Below are 9525 nucleotides of genomic sequence, written 5' to 3'. Positions count from 1 at the left end.
GGTTGACTAGGTTGCACAAGACCATTCTGATTTTGTTTACACTTGATTATAATGAGTAAACATCAGCCCACCATCTCATCTCAAGCTGTAAAAACGTGGAATAACCACAAGAATCCAGCAAATATAAGCCGTCCAATCATCATCCTCCATTTGGCCTTGTTGGGAATGGGTAGATAAGTGAAGATTTTGTGTTTCAGTCTTCATTTTTACTTGTCTTCTTCCAAAAACGACCAGACCAATTCCTTAAGCTTCTCTTCTTATTTCTTTTCTTCCATATTCACAAAAGAGAACATCAAACCATAAAAATTCATAGAAGTATAGCTAGGACAAGTTCTGCACCTTTTCTAGGTGAAAATCCTATGTTTTGAAGTTTGAATTCATCTCTAATCAAGTCTTGTAGCACACCTTATCTAAGAACTGATCCTTTCACTTCATAGACCATATTGAACTTGAGGTAAGTGTTAAGTGTATATTTTTACACTTAATGGTACCTTTTAATTGGAGCTTTTGGTGTGTTTTAATGATAATTGGTGCTTAAAATGGTTATTATTTGTATTTTAGGTGCAAATTGAAGAATTGTCAACTTTTGGGGTGAAAACTGCAAATTCGGAGAAAAAGTGGGCCAAAAGTGAAAAAATCAGATTTCTGAAGAATTGAAGACCGCGCGGCCGTGCGGATTTCAGGCGTAAATCTCACACGGCCGTCCGGATGGTCGTGGTGGCGCAGTGAAGGAAGTTTAATTACACAAGGAAACCCGCCCTATTATATTTTTGCACCCTATTTAAAGGCCAAAAGCACACAATTAGGAATTATCTATTAATCTTTTATTATCTTTTATCTTTAGTTTTTATTTTTCATCTTTCTACACGCAATCAAGGAGCACAAGAACGAAGACGAAGACATGACGACTCTTCATCATAGTTCTCCTCTTTTATTGTTATTTATAGCTTTTATGATTTTTCATCTTTTTATTATGCTTTTCGTAGAGAACATGAGTAGCTAAGTTTTTATTCTAGGATTTTATTGGAACCCTATGTGGTAATTCGAACCTCTTTTTCGACTTTTATGCAAGTTTAATTCTTCGATTATTTATTCTATCTTGATCTTATTTAGCGCATGAACGTAGGCGCTGTTGCCGGGGAATACGGCTAAATTATTCATTTATCCTAATATTAAATTTGAGCAATTTTTCTTACTTCAGCCAATTTATTTATTTTATTTAATTATTTTTTTTATTATTATTTTGTTTTAGGTACTTTTTATGCGAAGAGGACACGACACGAACTTGCTACCTCTTGATCCCAAAATTGAGCGAACGTTTAGGCAAGCCAGGAGAAATCAACGGTTAGCCCAAAACACTCCGGCAACTATGGAAGACGAGAATAATCGTGGGGGAGGTGACCAAGGGCGCCTACTGAATGCGGCAGGGGAAATCGTTATCGAGCAAGAGCAACGCCAGCTAATCAATCCACCGCCTCGTCAACGAGCATTGCATGAGTACACCGTCCCGACACTCAATGGGTTCCAATCAAGCATCCAGCAGCCCCCCATTGAAGCCAACAATTTCGAGATTCGAGCGGGACTCCTCACGATGCTCCAAAACAATGGTCTATTCAGCGGATTGGCTCATGAAGATCCACATCTTCACTTGGTCAACTTTCTCGAAACGTGTGACTCGCACAAGATGAACGGAGTAACACCCGAAGCATTGCAACTCCGCTTGTTCAAGCACTCCCTACAAGGAGCAGCCCGAGAATGGTTGCAAACTCGTGCACCGCACTCCATCTCGTCGTGGGCCCAGCTAGCTCAACTTTTCATGAACACATACAACTCCCCAACAAAAACTGAGAGAATCCGGCGAGAAATTCAAAACTTCATACAAGAAGCCGGTGAAGCATTATTCGAGACGTGGGAGCGGTTCAAACAGTTAGTAAGGAGGTGCCCGAATCACGGACTACAAGAGTGGCGCCAACTGCAAAAATTTTACGATGGACTGCAAGACAACTCGAGGACAATGCTCGACTCTGCAGCTGGAGGCATGTTCATGAGTTTGACTTACGACGAAGCATACGAACTCTTGGAGCGGATCGCTAGAAACAAATACATGCGGGCATCGGACCGGTCGAATAGCGGAGCAGTCAAGACTGGAGGAATTTTGGAGTTAGACGGAGTCACTGCAATCACGGCCCAATTGGAGAAGCTATCGAAGCAAGTAGTGGCTTTGCAGACTAAGCAAGTCCACGCAGTCCAAGTTCCCGACCAGCGCATAGAAGAAACGGAGTCTCTGAATTATGTGCATGACACCAACCGACAACAGAGGAACCTGTACTCCAATACTTACAATCCCGGATGGAAGGATCACCCTAACTTTGGGTGGGGAGGAAATCAGCAAGGACAAAGGCAAGCAACACCTCAAGGTCAAACACCAAATCATTCACGACCAGCTCCTGGATTCCAAAATCCGCCTCAAGCTCAACCTCAAGGTGTAGATCTCGCAAATATCTTGGCGCAATTCATGACAACCACCCAAGCCTCCATCCGGAATTTGGAAACACAAATGGGTCAACTTGCAACCCAGCTAACCACGAGGCCATCGGGAGCACTGCCGTCGAATACGAAAGATCCTCGGAAGAACAACGTCGAGCAGTGCAACGCTGTGAGTTTAAGGAATGGGAGATAATTGGAGGAAGCCCCACGAAAAGAGAAGCAAAACACGGTGATCGAGAAGCCAAGCGTGATTGGAGAAAAAGAAGCGACTCACGAAGAACCACTATCATCTCCAGTGAAATCACGAGCCCCTCCGATTTCATATCCTCAGAAGCTTATGAAGAAGAAGCTCGATGCCGAGTATCAAAGATTTTTGGACAAGCTGAAGGAAATCCAATTAAATATCCCGTTTATTGAAGCCCTTCAAAAGATGCCAAAATGGGTGAAGTTCCTCAAGGATCTCGTGACGAAAAGGAAGAAATTGCAAGGGAACGAGATGATCCAACTCACGGAACAATGTAGTGCAATTCTTACACGGCCCCTTCCACAAAAACTCGGCGATCCAGGTAAGTTCACTATCCCTTGTACTATAGGAGGTAAAAATTTTAGATCGCTTATTGATTTGGGTGCTAGCATTAATCTTATGCCTTATTCCACTTATAAAAATCTTGGGTTAGGTGAGATTGAACCTACGGCTATAACTCTGCAATTAGCCGATAGGTCTTTGGTTTACCCAAAAGGTATTTTAGAGAATGTGCTAGTAAAGGTGAACAAATTTATCTTCCCGGTTGATTTTGTTGAACTCGATATAGATGAAGATAGGGAGATACCTCTTATTTTAGGGAGACCGTTTTTAGCCACTTCGAAAACTCTAATTGATTGTGCTAGTGGTGATCTTACAATGACGGTGCATGATGAAACGATCAAATTTAATGTTTTTTGTGCTAATAAAAATCCATGTGAGAATAATGAGTGTTTTACTATTGAGCTTATGGATTTTACAAATCATGAAAATTTTGATGTTTCAATTTTGGACCATGGGAAAGCATCGTCGAGTGCAGGAGATGACAACGGAAAAGGGAATCGGAAGGAGCATGTTTGTTGTGCGAACTCAATTTCAACACCTCCGAGAGATAGTCAAAAGAGTTGGGGTGCTAACGGTGATGAACGTGCAAGGAGGATGTGGCCACCTAAAAAATCAAACGAGCGTCATCGGGGAGAGGAATCCAATTGCCAAGTGACTTCGGTCACGTTAGCTTAAACAAAGAAGCAGACAAAGTCCGGCTGAAGACTGTAAACTTAGCGCTTCTCGGGAGGCAACCCGAGCTTTCGTTTTTCTTTCTTTTATTTTATTTTTTTTATTATTTTTGTTTTTATTTATTTAGCTTGTTAGTGTTCGTTCTTATTTTATTTCAGCTTTGAAAAAAAAAAAAGTTTCAGGGGCACTAATTAGAAGTTTTTATTTTACAGGGACTTAATTGCAATTCTTCACACGGCCGTGCAAGAAAAAGGCAGGAATCTCACACGGCCGTGTGAGATTTCGGATGAGCTACTGTCCAAATTGGCCAATTGATGCGGCCGTGCGGATTTATGCCTACAATCTCGCACGTCCGTCCGAAATATAAAGTGGCTACTGCCCAAATTCAACAAATGGTGCGGCCGTGCGGATATTAAGCCTATATCTCGCACGGCCGTCCGAGGGAAAAAACGGGGGCAGCTTTAAATAGAATTTTTCACACCCCAAGCTTCACAAATCCAAAACCTCTCTCTCATACTTCGAACCCTAACGTTTTCTTTTCAAAATTTTCGATTTTCTTTGACAAATTTCACCAGAAATTCACCAATTACACACACATAATACTTAAACTTGGTTGTTTGTTGCTGATTTGTGCAGGGAGGAGTCAAGAAAGGTACAAATTTCTCCAAAAATCCATTCCACCACGAACGCCCACAAGGTGTTCGACGAATTGCCCAAGTCAAGTTTGGGGGAAATTTTGCACATCAATCCACTCCTAAACCCTTCCACACACATTCTCAAGTCATGGGGAAACGAGGACGTGACGGAGAGGGCACTTCTCAAGGCGAAGGCCCTTCAAAAGGCAAGGGGAAGGGCAAGAAAACCGATCAAATTCCAACACCCGACGAAGATGCTTGTTGTGTCGAAGGCGGTAGTGCTCGCTTTGAGAAGCAAAAAGTGAAGAAACTAGTGACGGAACGTGCCTATGAGATCACCCTTCCACAATTCGCACCGTTGCACCAAGAATTTCTACGACGAGGTTGGCAAGCATTATTGGAACCGGAGGGTTCGATCAACCTATCATTGGTCCGCGAGTTCTACGCCAACAACCGTATCCTCCTCACAACGGATCGGAACTCGAGCACGGTTCGAGGAAAGAAGGTCGATTGGTGTGCCCACGCAATCAACTCTTTTTATCACCTCCGACACACGTCATTCAATTGGGAGCAATTGCAACTTGCGGTCACACGAGATCAAATCGCCGAGGTGTTGTGCGATGGACCCCCCATTTGGTCCAACCTCTCAACCGAAGAAACGTACGAGTTGGAGTGGAAATGCATTCACCAAATAGGCAAGGCGTGCCTTACGTTCATTTTTGCTAACCTCATTCCCACCCGCTCGTGGACTCACGTGGATCCCGAACGGTGCGCCCTTGCTTACCACATTCTCAAGGGCACACCGATCAACATTGGCGAAATCATATGCGACCGATTTTGGACCTCCATGGTCAACAACTCCAAGGGGTTTTATTTCCGTTGCCTAGTTACCGGCTTGTGCAAGAAGGCGAAGGTCCCAACCAAAACGACGGATATTCTCACCTCGATTCGGAAGCCGATGAGTAACCTTGCGGCCCGACAATACAAGGCACCCATCCAAGATGGCGAGCAACCCGTCGATGGCCAACCAATAGCTCCACCCGAGGGTCCAAGTACAAGTTCGGACCGGCGATTTCAAAGAAGAATGGAGCGCGAGTTGGTGATCACGAGAAATCGGCTTGCCAAGGTGGAGCACAAGGTGAGCACGATCGAATCCCTCCAACGATGGTCGGGAAAGATGCTCCAAGCCATTGTGCGCCATTTGGCTTGCGGCAATCCCGAGTGCGCCGAACCGGTTCCGTTGCCCGCACCGATTCTTGAGCCGGTACCCGAGCTTTCGGGTGATGAAGGAGATGGTGATGCTCATGCGCAAGGTGGAGTTGGTGAGCAACCTGACGATGGTCCCGACGCTTAAAAACAGGTGTTTTCTATCCTTAAACTCCGGGCGAATCACATTGAGGGCAATGTGAATTTTAAGTTTGGGGGTGGTTAACTACTTGTTTTCGTTTATGTGCGCTTTATTTGTGTTTTATTTTTTATTTTTTATTTTGCATGCTTTAGTTTTTGTTTTAGTTGCCGTTTTATTATTTCCGTTTTTATTATATATAAAAAAAAATAAAAAAAAATAAAAAAAAAAAATATTTTTCGATGCATCGACGAACTATGATGATGGGAGATGGTCAATGTTTGATGATGAGATTACTTGTTTTATGTTGATAAGGAGTATGTATTTGTTTAGCTTTCGATTCAACGGAACGTAGAAGTGAATTATTGCTAGGAATCACACCTTGTGCATTGCTTTGGTTGAATGTTTTGCATTTTAAATTTGGAATTTATTTGTGCTCAATCATGTTTTGTTCGGTTTTAAATCTCACCTTAGGACATTTATGATACGAAGTGTTGATAGTAAGTGAATTGGGATATGATTTGGGCCTTCTTTGAACCGTTTGAGCCTTTCAAGCCTACCCTTTTTGCAAATTATCCTTAGAACCTTGATTTGAGCATCGGAGAAAAGGTGTTCTTTCTTTTAGCCAATATGTAGAAGGTAGAAAAGTGGAGATTTTTGAATAATTATCCCTTAGTGGTCGGTCGAAAAATTCTTATAAGATCTTTCTTCTTCTTCGAAAAAAATAAAAATAAATAATAAATAAATAAATAATAATAATAATAGATATATATATGTGCATCTTCATATATATATCTAAATTCTTCGATTCGATTAAAAAAAAAAAAAAGAAGAAGAAGAATAGATTAGAAGGGAGAAATAAGGACTAGTTGTTGAATTGTGTTGAAAACTCGATCCATTGCCTCAAAAGCAAGAGTGTTGACGTGTGAATTTTGGAGAATCGAGTTTATTAAAGTCCCTAGAGGTGAATTCATTGTTTCAAACGCCTATCTTTCAAATTTTGGCGTAATCACCTCAATTCAAGAAAATTAGCCACACATACCCATATTACCTACCTCGGACCAAAGAGCCTAACAATTGAAAGCCACAAAGCCCCAATGATCCCAATAAATTATTGTTCAATATTAGTTGAGTAAAATAATTTAGTGAGTATTTGGAGTCAAATATATGCATGTAAGTATAAATTTTCTCTATTTTTAACTTGCAAATATTGGATACTTGAAGCAATTGTATGATTTGTGGTTTTTGGTAATAGTGAGGGACTAAGTACAGTTGAATGTTAAGCTTGCGAATACCTAGGAATTATCATCATAATTGCAAGTTCTGAAAACGCGAAGTTGACCAATCGATCTATGTAATGAGATGTATAATCGCCGTTTGTGCTTGTAAATTGATTTTACTTGAGGACAAGCAAAAGTTCAAGTTTGGGGGTGTATTAAGTGTATATTTTTACACTTAATGGTACCTTTTAATTGGAGCTTTTGGTGTGTTTTAATGATAATTGGTGCTTAAAATGGTTATTATTTGTATTTTAGGTGCAAGTTGAAGAATTGTCAACTTTTGGGGTGAAAACTGCAAATTCGGAGAAAAAGTGGGCCAAAATTAAAAAAATCAGATTTCTGAAGAATTGAAGACCGCGCGGCCGTGCGGATTTCAGGCGTAAATCTCACACGGCCGTCCGGATGGTCGTGGTGGCGCAGTGAAGGAAGTTTAATTACACAAGAAAACCCGCCCTATTATATTTTTGCACCCTATTTAAAGGCCAAAAGCACACAATTAGGAATTATCTTTTAATCTTTTATTATCTTTTATCTTTAGTTTTTATTTTTCATCTTTCTACACGCAATCAAGGAGCACAAGAACGAAGACGAAGACTTGACGACTCTTCATCATAGTTCTCCTCTTTTATTGTTATTTATAGCTTTTATGATTTTTCATCTTTTTATTATGCTTTTCGTAGAGAACATGAGTAGCTAAGTTTTTATTCTAGGATTTTATTGGAACCCTATGTGGTAATTCGAACCTCTTTTTCGACTTTTATGCAAGTTTAATTCTTCGATTATTTCTTCTATCTTGATCTTATTTAGCGCATGAACGTAGTTAATTTATGTTGCTATTTCTTATTGTTAGAATTGATTGACAGATCGTTTTAATAATTAGAACAGGGATAGAAGAGCCTTCGAGTAGTTTTCACCGGATGAGTGTGTTAATTGCATGTATTATCGCAGACATACAGATAATACCTTAGGTAGCCGTTTACGAGACTTGTTATTTAATGCTTTATTTATAATAGGTTTGCATAGACATATAGTGAATCTTTTATGAATAATAGGTTTATAACGCAGCGACAGCTGGTTATGAGTAATTTCGTGTCTTGGGTTAATAATCGGGAATCGTAACTTGCATGATAGGAGATTAATTGGGTGAAGAATTATCGCATAGGGGGAAGATAAAATCCTAGATCCGTTTATTATTGATATTTTTCTCGTGTTTAATTGCTTTCTTAATTAGTTTAATTTATTTAGTTAATTAATTTGACAACCCTGCGTAGGCTGGATAAAAATCACAATTGTTAGGATTTGGTACTTAGGATTAAATAATTTGCGTATTCCCTGTGGGATCGACATCCGACTCTCACGAGTCTACTTTACTACTTGTTTGCGATACGTACACTTGCGTGTTGGTATTTAGCACCCAACAGTAAGTTGAAGCTTTCATTTGCTCATGATAAGAACCAAATTATGTGTGCTTTAATGTGACTTTTGCTACGTGTTATCCATGATGTTTGAATGATTGATGAGTCATAGTGATATGAAAGAATATGTTTTGAAAATGGAAGTATGGTACTTGATTGATGGTCGAGTAGGCAAGGAACGCGGGAGGAACCGGCGGACCCAACGCATGGTGGCAAATACCTGAGGTCGAAAGACCAGTATGGAAAACCCACAATTAAAGAAATGAAATACGGCTAATACCTGAGGTCCAAAGGCCGGTATGGAAACCCCCGTATTATCTATTGGCCAAATGTGATGAATAGGTTCCGAAAATCACAGTCTATTGCTATCAATCAAGTACCACACTTCAAGGGTACCCGATAAAGAGAAGGATTTCAAAGAAAAGGATCATGAATGAAGTTATATGTGATATTGTACTTATTGAATGAATAATGCGTTATGTGATATATCGCTAATACATCAGTTTCAACTTGCTGATCCATTAGCTCATTAGGTTCTTATGATGCAGGTAATGATGTACATGTTTAGAAGTTGACCTAGCCAAGAGCGGCCAGTCAGAGATTTGTTCATATGCCATGCTTCGAGCCATTTTTGTAGCCGAGCTAGAAACTCTGATTTCATTTTGTTAGCCGCTCGTTTATGGTTTTTGTACAATGTAATTTTATGAACAATAAATATTTATATATATGTACAGATTTCGAGAAATTACAAAGCTTGATTTCTTTTCAAAGCATATAACGTATTTTTGTATTAAAACCATAATGTTTAAGTATATATAAAGGGTTAGCATCCCTAACTTAATGGTGGTGATCCAATTGGATTCTGTTGTTAGGTTGTGGGGCGTTACATTAATACACATCAACAAACAACAGCAAAAACACTAGATAAAAAAGATACAGTGGAGTGTAGAAATAAAACTCTACGTTTACGTGGATATTTTTTCGTATTAATTTATATTTCTATATTAATTGGTGGATTTAGTATCTTACAGGTACAAATCAAAAATTAGGTGTGCTTGAAGCAAAAATGATCAATGAGTAAGAAAAGAGTTGCAATTAGGAAAAT

The 9525-nt window shown here is 39.9% G+C and overlaps 1 long non-coding RNA gene across 1 annotated transcript; it reads left to right on the top strand.

The window, feature by feature from the left end:
- The first annotated feature begins 275 nt into the window (after positions 1 to 275).
- Positions 276 to 9308, top strand: LOC148768504 (uncharacterized). The gene is made up of 2 exons (XR_016033118.1): positions 276 to 454; positions 8969 to 9308. It is a non-coding gene; the product is annotated as an uncharacterized LOC148768504 (long non-coding RNA).
- Positions 9309 to 9525: the final 217 nt, after the last annotated feature.

This window comes from Erythranthe guttata, chromosome 8 (genome assembly GCF_056151865.1).
Source record: "Erythranthe guttata isolate IM_541 chromosome 8, IM_541, whole genome shotgun sequence".
Classification (NCBI taxonomy): Eukaryota; Viridiplantae; Streptophyta; class Magnoliopsida; order Lamiales; family Phrymaceae; genus Erythranthe; species Erythranthe guttata.
Note: the sequence above shows the minus strand (reverse complement) of the source record. Positions and strands in the feature narration are given on the sequence as shown.